Raw genomic sequence first — 7,596 nt, 5'->3', positions numbered from 1 at the left:
TCATTGGTTATTTTACTGCCTACGTAGCAGAATTCCTTAACTTCATTGACTTTGTGACCATCAATCCTGATGTTATGTTTCTCGCTGTTCTCATTTCTACTACTTCTCATTACCTTCATCTTTCTCCTATTTACCCTCAGACCATACTGTGTACTCATTAGACTGTTCATTCCGTTCAGCAGATCATTTAATTCTTCTTCACTTTCACTCAGGATAGCAATGTCATCAGCGAATCGTATCATTGATATCCTTTCACCTTGTATTTTAATTCCACTCCTGAACCTTACTTTTATTTCCATCATTGCTCCCTCGATGTACAGATTGAAGAGTATGGGCGAAAGGCCACAGGCTTGTCTTACACCCTTCTTAATATGAGCACTTCGTTCTTGACCATCCACTCTTATTATTCCCTCTTGGTTGTTGTACATATTGTATATGACCCGTCTCTCCCCATAGTTTACCCCTACTTTTTTCAGAATCTCGAACAGCTTGCACCATTTTATATTGTCGAACGCTTTTTCCAGGTCGACAAATCCTATGAAAGTGCCTTGATTTTTCTTTAGCCTCGCTTCCATTATTAGCTGTAACGTCAGAATTGCCTCTCTCGTCCCTTTACTTTTCCTAAAGCCAAACTGATCGCCACCTAGCGCATTCTCAATTTTCTTTTCCATTCTTCTGTATATTATTCTTGTAAGCAGCTTCGATGCATGAGCTGTTAAGCTGATAGTGCGATAATTCTCGCACTTGTCAGCTCTTGCCGTCTTCGGAATTGTGTGGATGATGCTTTTCCGAAAGTCAGATGGTATATCGCCAGACTCATATATTCTACACACCAACGTGAATAGTCGTTTTGTTGCCACTTCCCCCAATGATTTTAGAAATTCTGATGGAATGTTATCTTTATGACTTAGTTAAATATGTGGAGGATATGAAATGTTTGTCTTAGGTTAGTCATTTTATTTATTTCCTTTCTTAGGTGAATTGTTTTCTGTCATTGATCAGCCTGAAAATGGGGCAGTGAGATGATTAAAAGTTTGCTGGCTCAAGGCAAACTGTTGTCTAATATCTCAATCAGAAAGTAGATCGACGGTGTTTCCCTCATTCCTGTCTGACCAGACCTACATTTGTGGATTAACAAGAGGCCCTGAGTCTGAAAATAGTGGATATAACGTAGTCAAATGTTATCTGATCATAACGTTTAAAAAGAGTCCCACTCTGTGAGTTAACTAGACAAAGGTAGGTCATTACATTGGTTTCATGAGACATACATAACTTGATTGCTAGTTGGTGAAGAACAAATTAGATAAAATTAAATGTGTCAAAATACAAAGTTGCTCTTCTATGAAATTTGCGACCTACATAATGTGCTGCTATATAATTTTGTTCTAGTTTGATTTGAGATTTAGAGTTAATCAAAGATTAATTATTGAGAGTCCCATTCTGGACATAACGTAGTCAAGTGTTATCTGATCATAACGTTTAAAAGGAGTCCCACTCTGTGAGTTAACTAGATAAAGGTAGGTCATTACATTGGTTTCATGAGACATACATAACTTGATTGCTAATTGGTGAAGAACAAATTAGATAAAATTTAATGTGTCAGAATACAAAGTTGCTCTTCAATGAAATTTGCGACCTACCTAATGTGCTACTATATAATTTTGTTCTAGTTTGATTTGAGATTTAGAGTTAATCAAAGATTAATTATTGAGAGTCCCATTCTGGAATAACGTAGTCAAGTGTTATCTGATCATAACGTTTCAAAAGAGTCCCACTCTGTGAGTTAACTAGATAAAGGTAGGTCATTACATTGGTTTCATGAGACATGTATGGGCAAACATCTATTAGGTGCACTACGAACGTAGTGTTGTGGACATGTTGGGAATGTGGATCTCACGGGGAGCGTGCAAGGGTAAGTCCCTGCAGACGCACTATCCTCTGTGCCCGCGGTGGCTCAGATGGATAGAGCGTCTGCCATGTAAGAGGGAGATCCCGGGTTCGAGTCCCGGTCGGGGCACACATTTTCAACATGTCCCCAATGAAGTGTATCAACGCCTGCTTGCAGCTAGGGTGTCTGTTTAATTATCATTTTATTTCTAGCAAAGCTGCATGGTCATCCACGGTAACTGTTCTTTTGGGAACAGATACTACCATCATATATATAGTTAGACATACATAACTTGATTGCTAGTTGGTGAAGAACAAATTAGTTAAAATTTAATGTGTCAAAATACAAAGCTGCTCCTCTATGAAATTTGCGACCTACATAATGTGCTGCTATATAATTTTGTTCTAGTTTGATTTGAGATTTAGAGTTAATCAAAGATTAATTATTGAGAGTCCCATTCTGGACATAACGTAGTCAAGTGTTATCTGATCATAACGTTTAAAAAGAGTCCCACTCTGTGAGTTAACTAGATAAAGGTAGGTCATTACATTGGTTTCATGAGACATACATAACTTGATTGCTAATTGGTGAAGAACAAATTAGATAAAATTTAATGTGTCAGAATACAAAGTTGCTCTTCAATGAAATTTGCGACCTATCTAATGTGCTAATATATAATTTTGTTCTAGTTTGATTTGAGATTTAGAGTTAATCAAAGATTAATTATTGAGAGTCCCATTCTGGAATAACGTAGTCAAGTGATATCTGATCATAACATTTGAAAAGAGTCCCACTCTGTGAGTTAACTAGATAAAGGTAGGTCATTACATTGGTTTCATGAGACATGTATGGGCAAACATCTATTAGGTGCACTACGAATGTAGTGTTGTGGACATGTTGGGAATGTGGATCTCACGGGGAGCGTGCATGGGTAAGTCCCTGCAGACACACTATCCTCTGTGCCTGCGGTGGCTCAGATGGATAGAGCGTCTGCCATGTAAGCGGGAGATCCCGGGTTCGAGTCCCGGTCGGGGCACACATTTTCAACATGTCCCCAATGAAGTGTATCAACGCCTGCTTGCAGCTAGGGTGTCTATTTAATTATCATTTTATTTCTAGCAAAGCTGCATGGTCATCCACGGTAACTGTTCTTTCGGGAACAGATACTACCATCATATATATAGTTAGACATACATAACTTGATTGATAGTTGGTGAAGAACAAATTAGGTAAAATTTAATGTGTCAAAATACAAAGTTGCTCCTCTATGAAATTTGCGACCTACCTAATGTGTTACTATATAATTTTCTTCTAGTTTGATTTGAGATTTGGAGTTAATCAAAGATTAATTTTTGAGAGTCCCATTCTGAGTAAATAGTGTCAAGTAGGATCTGTTTCAAATAAGTCATTTCTTTATCAGAGTTTCTGATTGGTGACTAGAGAATATTCATAACAGTAAAAGTTTTATGGAGCTATTGAAGGCCTGGTGTTTAGTATTACTAATTATATTGAATGTTTACTTATTTTCCAATGTTTTGCACAATTGATGAATAGGTAATGGACATATCAGAAAATATTTTGTAGCTATTATAGGCTGAGTGTTTTTTCAATTCCTTGTATAGAATGTATAGTGTACTGTTGAGATACACTAACAGTCACCCTTGTTATCAGTATTTGATTATTATGTCATGGGATAATTTAATATTTACTTAATGAGTACCAACCTGCATTGGATATAAGTACTTTAATTGATTAAGTTGATTTCATTTATAGAATTTTTTGTAATATTATGAATATGCTTACATGAGTTCCAACCTGTGGTGGATCTAAGTGTGATTTATTAAGGTGATTTCATTTACACAATTTTTGTGATTTTATGAATATTTGTGGCAATGGCCTCTGTGTCAATGGTCTTGCAAGTTAACTATTTCAAATGACATATCTTGAACCTTCTCAAACATAACAAAAAAATCAATAACGGATTGGTGTAGCATGGACATTAGGGTCTCCTCCTCGTGGCACCAACTGAAAAATGTCTTGGACTGTCGTTCCATTGGAAAGACACCCCTGAGTCCATTTTCTTCAAAGATATCTGAGAGTGATGAAATGGAACTTATTGTCCCGTTCCACATTTTTTTCCAATAATTTCTGGTACAGGAGAACTATAGCCAGAGTGTTTTGACTCTCCAGAAGTAAATTCTGATTTGTTAAGATAAGGGTCGTTGAACATTATTTTAAGGTCACACTGCTTAGTCATTACTGTTTCATGAGAGATGATAAGTTAATTATCTTTTGTTTTTAATTAATTCTAACCTGTTGAATGTAATAATAACTGAACATCTAAATTCTGTGATAGCATGCATATTCAATCAAAGTCCTATGTGTGTAATGACCTTTATAGCGCATGTATATATAATTAATTATTACTTAAGTTCAAATTCAAACTAACATAATCAGTATTAAAACTATTGTCCACTTTAGGACTGGTAACCATGTTACATCACTTAATAAATAGCTTACCACTGAAGTGTAGTTTCATAACTAGAAATAAATTCAGTTAACTACTAAAAATCATGTGAGACCTGAATTTCCCCCAGGATGTACAATGTTTGGATAACTTATGAGAATGCAGCCAGGTGACATAATCGAGAACCATTGATATTTCTACAGATGCATCCCTGTCATTTTCATGGCAAAAGTGCAGAAAATAAGAGCTGTGCAAGTGAATTTAAAATCTCAGTTTCCAGAGCAGTTCCGGAAAGATAACACACACACACACACACACACACACACACACACACACACACACACACACACACACACACAAAACCACTGCAAACACTAGCACCACTACACAGGCAAATATGAATGATGCCAGAAATTAGCGATAGTGGAAATTATTAAACAATAGGTAATTTGGCATAAACTCTGTCCCCATATTTATTTGACAAGGCAGGCAGCAGGATTCCACGCAGAATTTAAGCAAAAACTTCCATCCTTATTTGCATGGTTACTCGCTAATTTAATCTCAACTGTTCCTTTAGTAACACTATCTCTATAGCTGGTGGTGCCTGCCAGAACCTCAATATTTTTATATTCCATAGGATGATCGGTGTCATGACCGTGTTCTGCAATAGCATCTCTGCTTGGATGTCATAAGCATTTGTGATTGTTATGCTCAGTACACCGGCCCTCCACATCCTGACAGTCCAACTATTATATCACATACCATAACTGTAAGGAATACAATAGGCATTTGCCTTATACAAACCAAACAAACAACATCCAAAAGTACCTTGAAAGCCCAATGACTGGTCGCAGTGTCATCCACAACCGTTAGGAGTCACTGGATGTGGATACAGAGGGGCATGTAGTCAGCTAATCTCTCCCCTGGCCATTGCCAGTTTTCGTGATCAGTGCCATTACTTCTCAATCAAGTAGCTCCTAAATTGGCCTCACAAGGGCTGAGTGTGTCCCACTTCTCAGCGCCACTTGGCAGACTTAGACAGTGATCCATCCAAGTGCTAGCCAAACCCAACAGAGCTTAACTTCAGTGATATGATGGGAACCAGTGTTACCCCTGCGGCAAGGCTGTTGGCATTTACGCAAACCAAGATCATCCTTAACAGAACCTAAAAGGACCCTAATCTTAGATGGAACTCGGTAAACATATTTCATGGAGATGCTCCAAAGCACAAAGGCCTTAGATCTTGGCGCCAACTCGGTGGTTTCATCACTAATCAGGTGTGTGGTTGGTCGACATTGCAACACAGGTCTGGTCTGTCAATCACTTCATCTATTCTGATGGAAGGTGACATCAAGATGAGTTAAACCAGCTGACAAACCCTCAGTGTCTCAAATGACATAAGCCCTGTGAACCAGGGTACGAAGTACCCCTTCACACTGAGCCACATGCTGACAGCTATCAGCCAGTAGATAGAAGTCAGTGAGATTAGGCTTCCTATAAACAGCATGTCCCAACATACCATCAACTTTCCTCCTAACCAACAAATCAAGGAAGGGAATTCAGCCTTTCTTTTCCACCATTATGAAACGAATCTTTGGGTAGATTGAATTCAGGTGTTCTAAAAAGTCGTTCGAATTCTCGCTGCCATGAGGCCAAACAACAAAAGTATCGTCAACAAACATGAAAAAAAAACATGCAGGACTCCCAGGTATGTCTCTCGAAGTCTTCCATAAAAAATTCGCAATAATAGCTTACTTTGGGCTTCCCATTGCAAGTCCATCTGTCTGCTCATAGTACAGCTCATTGAATAAAAATTGAGTGGACGTCAACACTTATCCAAACAGGTTTGTCAGTTCAACACTTTTCTTGGGAGGCTGTTAGTATACCTTCTTGTTGCAGTAGACTATCAAGAGTCTTGATACTTATTGTCCTGTTCCCCTTAGGTTATTTATTTATTTATTGTTCCGTGGGACCACATTAAGGAGAAGTCTCCATGGTCATGGGACGAGTCAATACATGAAATTATAACATGATATTAGAAACAGATAAAATGAAATAAAAAAAGAAACATATTCAGGTGACAAGTCGTAAGTTTAAATAAAGAAAATCAACAATGTAATACTGGAATTTGCTTAATTTCTTAGCTCTTCCAGGAGCTCCTCGACAGAATAGAAGGCGTGAGCCATGTGTAAACTCTTTAGTTTGGACTTAAAAGAGTTTGGGCTACTGCTAAGATTTTTGAATTCTTGTGGTAGCTTATTGAAAATGGATGCAGCAGAATACTGCACTCCTTTCAGTACAAGAGTCAAGGAAGTGCATTCCACAGCAGATTGGATTTCTGCATAGTATTAACTGAGTGAAAGCTGCTAACTCTTGGGAATAGGCTAATATTGCTAACAACAAACGACATTAAAGAAAATATATACTGTGAGGGCAATGTCAGAATTCCCAGACTATTGAACAGGGGTCGACAAGAGGTTCTCGAACTTACACCACATATAGCTCGAACAGCCCGTTTTTGAGCCAAAAATACCCTTTTTGAATCAGAAGAAATACCCCAAAAAATAATACCTTACGACATAAGCGTATGAAAATATACGAAGTAGACTACTTTTCGTGTTGAAGTGTCACTTATTTCAGATGCTGTTCTAATGGTAAATAAAGCAGTATTTAGTTTCTGAACAAGATCCTGGACATGGGCTTTCCACAACAGCTTACTATCTATCCAAACGCCTAGGAACTTGAACTGTTCCGTCTCGCTTATAATATGCCCATTCTGTCTGATCAAAATATCGGTTCTTGTTGAATTGTGAGTCAGAAACTGTAAAAACTGAGTCTTACTGTGATGTAGCATCAAATTATTTTCCACAAGCCACGAACTTATTTCATGAACTTCACTATCAAGCTGCTGTCATCAGCAAACAGAAATATTTTTGAATTACCTGTAATACTAGAAGGCATATCATTTATATAAATAAGAAACAGCAGTGGCCCCAGCACCGACCCTTGGGGAATGCCCCACTTAACAGTGCCCCATTGGGACTGAACATCACTACCACTCTCAATATTGCGGAGAATTACCTTCTGCTTTCTGTTCTTAAAGTAAGAGGCGAACCAATTGTAAGCTACTCCCCTTACTCCATAATGGTCCAACTTCTGCAGTAATATTTTGTGGTCAACACAGTCAAAAGCCTTCGTTAAATCAAAGAAAACACCTAGCGTTCGCAACCTCACAGAGAAA

General features: G+C 37.9%; 1 non-coding gene across 1 annotated transcript; it reads left to right on the top strand.

Annotated features, from left to right (window-relative positions):
- Nucleotides 1–2,849: 2,849 nt before the first annotated feature.
- Nucleotides 2,850–2,924, top strand: Trnat-ugu (transfer RNA threonine (anticodon UGU)). The gene has a single exon. It is a non-coding gene; the product is annotated as a tRNA-Thr (tRNA).
- The last annotated feature ends 4,672 nt before the right edge of the window (nucleotides 2,925–7,596 follow it).

This window comes from Schistocerca serialis, chromosome 7 (genome assembly GCF_023864345.2).
Source record: "Schistocerca serialis cubense isolate TAMUIC-IGC-003099 chromosome 7, iqSchSeri2.2, whole genome shotgun sequence".
Taxonomy (NCBI): Eukaryota; Metazoa; Arthropoda; class Insecta; order Orthoptera; family Acrididae; genus Schistocerca; species Schistocerca serialis.
This window is presented reverse-complemented; position numbering and strand designations above follow the sequence as displayed.